At 49.3% G+C, this 9615-nt stretch overlaps 1 pseudogene across 1 annotated transcript; it reads right to left on the reverse strand.

The window, feature by feature from the left end:
- Nucleotides 1-2279: 2279 nt before the first annotated feature.
- LOC108515768 (beta-crystallin B2-like) lies at nucleotides 2280-7741 on the reverse strand (annotated as a pseudogene). The gene is made up of 4 exons (XR_001881615.1): nucleotides 7541-7741; nucleotides 6091-6233; nucleotides 3884-4125; nucleotides 2280-3640 (listed from the first exon to the last, which is right to left on the reverse strand). The product of XR_001881615.1 is annotated as a beta-crystallin B2-like (transcript).
- Nucleotides 7742-9615: the final 1874 nt, after the last annotated feature.

The following is a 9615-nucleotide window of genomic DNA, read 5'->3' on the forward strand; positions in this document are numbered from 1 at the left end:
AAGTTCCCTAGGATTTAACCTTTACAGGGAAAGTAACTTTGAAACGACCATTCTGCTTTTTTGTTCCCTGTATCTTCTTCCTTCTGCCTGTTGCTGTCTGTAAATCTCTTCTGTTCAACTCATCTGGACACATATTCTATTTTACAGAATGAGATGTTGTTGCTCAATTCTAGAATGGCAAATAGAAGTCAATTAAACGCTGTGTGTGGTGGCTCACGCCAGTAATCCCAGCACTTTGGGAGGCCAAGGCAGGTGGATCACCTGAGGTCAGGGGTTCAAGACCAGCCTGACCAATATGGCAAAACCCCTTTGTACTAAAACACAAAATAAAATAGCCGGGCATGGTGGCATGTGCCTGTAGTCCCACTTACTCCAGAGGCTGATACAGGAGAATTGCTTGAACCCGGGAGGTGGAGGTTGCAGTGAGCTGAGATCATGCCACTGTACTCCAGCCTGTGCGACAGTGAGATTTCATCTTCCAAAAAAAAAAAAAAAAAAGTCAATTAAGGCCTTTAAATTAAATTTGTTGTAATTTTGTGACAGGAATGAATGAGTGAACTGGTAAATGAACATATGGAAGGTGTTTCCATCCAGGCCATCTGGCAAACTCCTATTTCTCCTACAAAACCCAAGACTCCTCCTCCCGGGAGCCTAGCCTTCGCCTGCCCCCCACCCGCCCCCCAGCAGGCACGCTCTTGAGCCACTTCTCGTGCTTTTACTCAGGACCTTGCTGTGTGACTGGCTCTGCTCTAAACTTCATAAGCGTCATCTTCTGGACTCTTCACCGCAATCCTCTGAGCGGCATTATTGCTCCTATTTTAAAGGAAACTGAAACACAGAGCGGTTGGTCTGTCAGATGCCCAAATGGTGGGACTGGGGTTTTGCTCCGTGGCTTCCAGTGACATCATGGGTGAGAAAGGGCCTCGGAATCTTGGAATCACCTTCCTAAGGCAAAGAACGGTTGCTGGATTTTTTTTCCTCCCCCTCCCGAGTTTTGGAAAGCAAAGACACGGGACTCTGGAGGCCTGCCCCAGCACTGTCACTGTCCCAGGGGCCACACTGTTCGGGCTCCGGGCTCTCTTGAGCCTGAGTTTCCCTACTGAGAGTGAGGAGGTGCGGCGGCCCCGCCAAGCTTGGGCTGCCCGCCTGTGACTGACGGCGCTGGCCTCCAATCAGAGCCTGCGCAGCTCGGGTCACCCAGCCGGGAACTCCGAAGATGACCCTTTGCTGACACCTAGTGGCTGCAGGAGGCAGTGGAGCCTTGAGGACTGGAAGAAAGGCTCTGCCGGGTCCTGCAGAGACCGGAGGGAACTGTAGGCCCACAGGGGAGGTGAGTAGGGACACACACAGAACACTCTTCACGCGAGAAAGAGGGGGAGGAAGAGTGCGGACGGGCAGTATACTCTCTAGGAAGTCCCCAGGAAGGCTGGAAGTCGAAGGTTAAGGCATTGGCAGGGTTGGGTCCCTTTGGAGGCTGCAAGTGACACTCGTTTCTCCCCTAGCTTCTGGTGGGTGGCAGGCAATCTGCGGCACTTCTTGCCTTGCAGAAACATCAACCCAGCATCATCTTCACATGACATTCTCCCTGTGTGCGTGGCTCTCTCCAAGTTTCCCGTTTTCATAGACACCAGTCACATTCCACTAGGGGCCCACCCTACTCCAGTATGATCCACTCTTAATATAACTAATTACATTTGGCCAGGCATGGTAGCTCACATCTGCAGTCACAGCACTTTGGGAGGCGGAGATGGGATGATTGCTTAAGACCAGGAGACCAGCCTGGGCAACACAGTGAGTCCGCCCCCCACCCCCTCAATCTCTACATAAAATATTAGAAAGGTGTGGTCACGCACGTCTGCGGTCTCGGCTTCTCCAGAGCCTGAGGCAACAGGATCACTTGAAAGCCCACGAGTTGGAGGCTGCAGTGAGCTATGATTGTGCCACCACACTCCAGCCTGGACAGCAGAGACCGTAGCACTTCAAAACAATTGCACTTGCAATGACCCAGTTTACAAATAAGGTCACATTCTCTAAGGTACTAAGGATTAGGATTTCAGCATATGAATTTGGGGGGGTTCTCATTCAATCCATAATAATCACCATCGCTCTACTCTCAAAAACGATTACAATCCACCCCCACCCCCACAAGTGAGAGCTTCTAGGGGTAGAATCTATTACTTTGTATCCCTACTCTGCCCAGTTCCAGGAGTGAAATAGGCACTAAGTATCGGGTGAAGAATCAATGAAGAAATGGATGAGAGTAACATTTATTTAGCATTTATTAGTTTCCACCTTTATGATAATCATTTTAACCACTTTAACAAGGTTTTCCACGTGCCCCCCCATCTCTGAGCATTCCAGCCACCACCGTGCCTTTGTGGAGTTTCTCAGAGCTACCAGGCTCCTCCCACCACAAGGCCCTTCACATGCCGCTCTCATCTGGGACGCTCTTCTTTAGCCTCTTTAGCCTTGCAACCTCTACTCTTCCTTGAGATCTCAGCTGGAGTCTTTTCCTGAAGGGAAGTAGCTCAGACTTGTGTGGATTCTGTTTTTTTAACTTTTAAGTTCGGGGGTACATGTGCAAATTTGTTATAAATTCGTGTCATGGGGGTTTGTTGTAGATTATTTCATTACCCAGGTACTAAGCCAAGTATCCAAATAGGCACTCAGTAGGTACTGGTTGAAGAATGAATGAAGAAATAGATGACAGAAATTTATTGAGCACTTAACTGTTTTTTTCTAAGTTCTGGGATACATGTGCAGAACGTGCAGGTTTCTTACATAGGTATACATGTACCATGGTGGTTTGCTGCACCCATCAACCCATCATCTAGGTTTTAAGCCCTGCATGCATTTGGTATTTGTCCTAATGCTCTCTCCTTGTCCCCCAACCCGACAGGCCTGGGTGTGTGATGTTCCCCTCCCTGTGTCCATGTGTTCTCGTTTTTCAACTCCCACTTATGAGTGAGAACATGCGGTGTTTGGTTTTGTTCCTGTGAACTGCACGTGCAGTTCACAATAGGGTTTGCACTCCTATGAGAATCTAATGCCGCCGCTGGTCTGACAGCAGGCGGAGCTCAGGCTGTAATGCCCACCTCCTATTGTGCAACCCCCATTTCAGACCATGGGAGGCCCAAGGGTTTGAGGGCCCCTGTTTTAGGGACCTCAACACTGACTACAAAGCAATAGTCGTTAACAATGTGGCAAGAGTGCAGGGATACACTGACTACAGGAACAAAAAAGACAGCCCATAAAATCACCCCACCTGTGGGGAAGGGGATAGAACAGCAAGGTGACTGTGCCGCAGTGCAGCAAATGGACTCCTTCATGAATTGACACTGGACTTCCAAAGAGAAAAAAAAAACAAAACTGAATCTCTACCATACACCATATACAAGAATCAGCTCCAGAAGGATTAAGAATGCAAATGTAAAGAGCAAATGTTTAAAAAGTTTAGAGAAATAAATGTATTAGAGAATTTCTTTGTGACTGGGGATTAGAAATAATTTCCTCAATGTTGGCCGGGCACAGTGGCTCACACCTGTAATCCCAGTACTCTGGGGGGCTGAGGCAGGCAGATCACAAATATTCAGGGATCCCGAGACCAGCCAGTCACTCAAGAGGGAACGGAATTGCAAGTCTGGTGAAGAAACAAAGGCTCAGAGAGGTTGGGCACTGTATCCAAGGTCACACAGCTAAGAGCTAAGCAGCTGCAGAACCGTAAGACTCCCTAAGGGTTCTGTTCCCCTACTCCTAGCCCAGATACTTGCCAATTCTTATTTCTATCACACACACACACACGCGTGCGCACGCACATATACCCCAGCTGCCAGGGGAGATCAAAGACCCACAGCAGACAAGTTGTAAGTCATACTTTACTTACTCTCTGGGAGGTGTAGAGGGTTCCTGGGCAGCAGGCCTAGGTCCTGGGAAGGAGGCGTGGTGGGGAGGGCACCAGTTGGAGGGGTGGAAGGCGCCAACATTGGTACCACTGCATATCGCGGATGTGGCACATGGACTGTACCTGGGGGTGACATGCCCCAAAGTCGCTGCTGTCCTTGTAGTCTCCCTTCTCCAGCAGGTTATTGCAGTCTGCGGTAGCCGGGGTACTGGTAGCCAACCCACCTGCAGGACTAGAGGTGAGGGGAGGGTGAACTGGGGGAACAGGAAGAGAAACAAGAGAGAAGCGAGGGGAGAGAGAGCATTCATAAACTACTAGGAAGGGTGAAGCCTCCCAACCACTGCCACTTCCCAGGGGTAAGCAGGACACCCTTTCCACCCCACCCTTCTAGCACTGAGCCTCTGCTTTCTTCCTTCTCTTGACAGGGAGCTCACTGCCTCCTGAAGCAAATTTTGACTGAAGGCCTGATACTGGGGTCAGAGCAAGGGGGTGGTATCTTAAGCTCACTGAAGTTTAGAATAAGCCAGGCCTTTGAACCATCTCCATCCACTCCCTATCCCACCTCCAAGCCCAGCTGCAAGGCCAAAATGTTGGGGGAGGTTCCAGGGGCTACTTAATGAAAGTGCTGGTCTTCTCTCCAGAAAATGTCACACAGGCCTGGCCTGCAAGGACCTGCCTGGCCAGTCTCTGTGGACATCTCCAGCACTACCTTCGCATTCTTATGCTCCCACATCTCTGCATTCCAGCCGGTGACCTTTGTAGAGTTTCTCAGACCTACCAGGCTCCCCCAACACACACCACAGGGCCTTTGCACATGCTGCTCTTGTTGCCTGGGATGCCCTTCCTTGGCCTCTTTACCCCCACAATTCCTAACTGTTCCTTGAGATCTCAGCTCAAGAATCTTTTCTTCAAGGAAGTAGCTTAGATGCATGTGGATTCTTAACAGTTGCCCCTTCTAGACTGTTGGCTACACAGGGCAGAAGCCAAACCTCTTTCATCTCCTTCACCCTCGGCACCTAACACAATGCCTGGCATACGGCAGCACTGACAAACTGAATGAATCAATCAATGAATGAATGAAGGGAAAGAGGGAATGAAGGGGAACAGGAGCAGAGAACTTTGCATACCACTTTAGGAGTTTGACAAACCCCAAGAAGCCAGTATGTTTGGCTAAACTGGTTCTGTTGGGGGGAAAGAGCCTTAATTCGTAGCACTTGCTGATTTCTATGCTGTAAATGCACCCACTGTGGCTGGTTTCAAGCTACCAATGATTAGTCAACCAGTTCACACAAATTCTGAAAATGTAAGAGTCGGTTCCAGGCTGGGTGCGGTGGCTCACGCCTGTAATTCCAGCACTTTGGGAGGCCAAGGCGGGCAGATCTTGACGTCAAGAGTTTGAGACTAACCTGGCCAACACAGTGAAACCCCGTCTCTACTAAAAATGCAAAACATTAGCTGAGCTTGGTAGTGGGCACCTGTAATCCAAGCTACTTGGGAGGCTGAGGCAGGAGAATTGCTTGAACCTGGGAGGCGGAGGCTGCAGTGAGCGAAGATTGTTCTGTTGCACTCCAGCCCGGGCAACAGTGCAAGACTCCATTTCAACTTAAAAAAAAAAAAAAGTTCTTACAAGCTGGTATAAGCTGTTCAGCACACCGCTGCCCAAAGCTCATCTGTGGATCCCCATGGAATCCAAATTTTTTACCATGAGAAATCCCTCATTGCTGATGGCCATGGTCGATGTGCCCAGGAACTTCAATTCAGAGGGAAATGACACCTCCTGTTCCCAAACTTAGGGACATATGCGGTCAAAGGCAGCATGGGCTGGTCCTCCTGCTTCTCACAGGTTTCAGACTACTCAACTCATTCCTTCCCTCCTGCCTCAACCTAATCCTCCCTCTGCCTCAACTTGCCCCTCTGACATACATGTCTTGCTCACTGGGGCTGAGGTAAAGGCCAAGGTTTCTCCACTCCAAAGGCCATTTCCCCAAAAGCAGCTCTAGGGAGAAATTCAGGGGCTGTAAGCCACCTGTGGGCAGAGAATTCCCATTTACTTTCCAGTGGGAAGCCAGAGGTCAGCAGAGAACACTGATGTGTGCAAGATGACCAGTGTATACAAAGCAGAGCAGGACTTAGGACCCCGGAGTCTCAGTTCCTGGGGCAGGGTGAGCCAGGGCTGGCAATGCACTTACATGCCACTCTGCACTCGCACAGATGACACCTTCTCCTGGTAGCCGTGGGCATGGAAGCTGGGTACGTCATCATCTATGATTTCCATCTTCTTCCTGGTGAAGTTGGAGTTTTCATAGAGAACGATCTTGTGCTCTTGGCTGTCCTATTGGCAGAGGATGTGGGTAAGTGAGTATGGGTGACGGGGCCCAGGGTTGGCCTTCCCACCCCAAGCTCATGCCCCAGAGTTGGGATCCACATGTCCCACACATCACTCTCTGCCCAGTGCACCTACCACGTGTCTATGACAACTGCTGTTGGATCGCAGCCATTTGTTAAGTTTCTACTGGGCCATTTTCATGTAACAGACACTCTGAGATGCTACACTTTGGGGAATATTTGATTCTGAAATGTCATTTTTCCTATGCCTCAAGTTTCTCTTTTATAAATGGCAGCTATAATCTACCCACCCACTCACACGTGCACACACACACATGCACACACCCACATGCACACACCCACACATGCACACCCACACGTACACACATGCACAGGTTAACTGTGCCTCTAATAGGCACCTGAGATATTTTGATTTTTCTTCATTTCTACATCTCTTCCCATCCTCCTGTTCCTATGACATTTTCCTTAGCTATCTCATCTAATCCTTTAAACATAAAACCCTTATCCCTTAGACATAAAATCCTTTTATGCCATTTGGCAGATGAAAAAAGTGAGGCACAGAGGTCAAATGACGTGCTGAAGGCCACACAGCTGGGAGCAGCACAGCCAATATGGGAACCCACGTCTGTGGGGTGCAAAGTCCAGTGTTCTCCAACCTTCCAGTAGGTCCTGGGAGGAACCAGAACGGGCTTGGAGGGTTTGGGAGTGTAACTGAGCGGTGATGTGCCCTGTACCCTCCCTGACAGTTCACACACACACTAATAAGAATCAGGATCTCAGAAGCACTGAAAACTCACACTGGCACGAGTCTTGAAGAAGAGCTAAACCACCTTCTCCTCCAGTCCTGAACTCAGACTTTCTTGTATTTCTGATGGCTACCGGTTATTGAGCAATTACTCTGTGACGACAGTTGCCCAACCCTGCGGGGTGAGGGGCACCAACCACATAAAATAGAATGTGAATGCTGCCCTCTGGAGCATTTCATAATCTTGTGATTGGAGCCCCCTGGAGTTGCGCAGCGTGACAACCCTCAAGCTAATAAGAACATTGGAATCTCAAGACAGTAGATACCAATATGCCCATTTTACAGATGAAGAAACTGAGGCTCAGGGAAGTAAAATGACTTTTGCAAGGTCACCCACCCAGTGAGGAGGTTCCTCACCAATCATAAGGGGCACAATGCTAGAGGGGCAGGCTCCTTCCTGGTCCCGGGACCTCCGGCTCCAAGGTGGCAGAGACAGAAAGTAGGATGATGGGCAGAGAGAGGAAATAGGATGATGGCAGGGGGCTCACCACTTTGATGGGCCTCAGGGAGCTGAGGGAGTCCGTCCTCCGGCTGCTGGTCCACGAGTCCCAGCGGGGGTACTCGCCCTTCTCAAACACAAACTGCTCACCCTTGCAGTTGGCCTGTTCATAGCCCACCCAGCTGCCATGGAGACAGAAAGAAAGGGGGCAGGTCAGTTCCACTCCAAGCTTCCTATGGCAGGATCCTGGCTACTCACGTTGACCCCTGGGGTTCACTCTTGCCCAACCCGGCAAGATGTAGTAGCCCCACCCGAACCTTAGCACAGCGAATCCAAGNTAGAATGATGGCAGGGGCTCACCACTTTGATGGGCCTCAGGGAGCTGAGGGAGTCCGTCCTCCGGCTGCTGGTCCACGAGTCCCAGCGGGGTACTCGCCCTTCTCAAACACAAACTGCTCACCCTTGCAGTTGGCCTGTTCATAGCCCACCCAGCTGCCATGGAGACAGAGAGAAAGGGGCAGGTCAGTTCCACTCCAAGCTTCCTATGGCAGGATCCTGGCTACTCACGTTGACCCCTGGGGTTCACTCTTGCCCAACCCGGCAAGATGTAGTAGCCCCACCCGAACCTTAGCACAGCGAATCCAAGTGCACAGTCCCCTCAGTTATCCAGAACTCAGTGCTATGCTGCCTTTAACCACCTGGAACACAGTTAAGAAATAAGAAGGCAGTCTAAATAACGGCCCGCAACAAATACCAATATATAGATGCCATGCACTAAAGCCAATAGTATACTGGTAAGTTAATGGCCAACTCTCAAAAAACAAAACAAAAATTAACACTCTTGATTTGCAGCATTTGCCAATTTCCATGGTGTAAATGCTCCCACTGTGGCAGATTTCAAGCTATCAATATGACACAGCTGCAAGTGGAGCTGGGGAGAGAGATGCACAGTCAGCCTTCACCACTGAGAACTGACCCCAGAACCCCTCGGTTGTGCCCAAACCCCTCTCTCTTTGGATCTGTTTCTTCTCTTGTCCCTGTTATTAGACTCTGCCCAAACTCTGTTTTTGTAGATCCACATTAGAAGAAAATAGTACATTAAAAGGGAAGGATGGCCTTCACGTTGGGCATGGCTAATAGAGGAAGGCAAAAAATAGGAGGAAAAAAAAACACAAATCTCAAAATGATTAACATTCTGGGGCCAGCCAGTGCAGAGGCAAACATTTCAGCAATGTGCAATAATGGCTGTTCAGAGGAATAATCTAAGTTATTAACAAAAGAGGAAATGTTTATTATCCTCTTTTGGAAGAGTAGTCTTGATCCAGCAATTATCCTTTAGCAATGGGTCCTTAGAAACAGTTGTCAAGGGGCTGGGCACCATGGCTTACGTCTATAATCCCAGCACTCTGGGAAGCTGAGGCAGTGGATCACCTGAGGTCAGGAGTTCGAGACCAGTCTGGCCAACATGGTGAGACTCCATCTCTACTAAAACTACAAAAACACTGGCCAGGCATGGTGGCTCATGCATTTAATCCCAGCACTTTGAGAGGCTGAGACAGGTGAATCACAAAGTCAGGAGTTCGAGACCAGCCTGGCCAACATAGTGAAACCCCATCTCTACTAAAATATACAAAAATTAGCTGGGCACAGTGGCAGGCATCTGTAATCCCAGTTACTCAGGAGGCTGACGCAGAAGAATCTCTTGAACCTGGGAGGCGGAGGTTGTAGTGAGCCAAGATCGCACCACTGCACTCCAGCCTGGGCAAGAATGAGATACTGTCTCAAAAATAGAAAAAGACATTCAAGTGCCCACCTGACATGAACAAAGGCACAACCTCACTAATCAGTGAAATGCAACTCGGAAACACAATGAGATACCATCCCACACGGGTCAGATGGCCATTTTTCCAAAATTAAACCATGCTGGTGAGGCAGCAGAGGAAAGGGAACACTGCTACACTCTTGGGGAATGTGAAAAAAGGTTCACACTGTGGAAAGCAGTGTAGATTCTCAAAGAACTTAAAACAGAACTACCATCAGACCCAGCAATTCCATTACTTGGTATCTACCCAAAGGACAATAAATCCTTCCATCAAAAAGACACATGCTCTCCTGCATTCATGG

Source organism: Rhinopithecus bieti, unplaced genomic scaffold (genome assembly GCF_001698545.2).
Source record: "Rhinopithecus bieti isolate Rb0 unplaced genomic scaffold, ASM169854v2 scaffold_2314, whole genome shotgun sequence".
Classification (NCBI taxonomy): domain Eukaryota; kingdom Metazoa; phylum Chordata; class Mammalia; order Primates; family Cercopithecidae; genus Rhinopithecus; species Rhinopithecus bieti.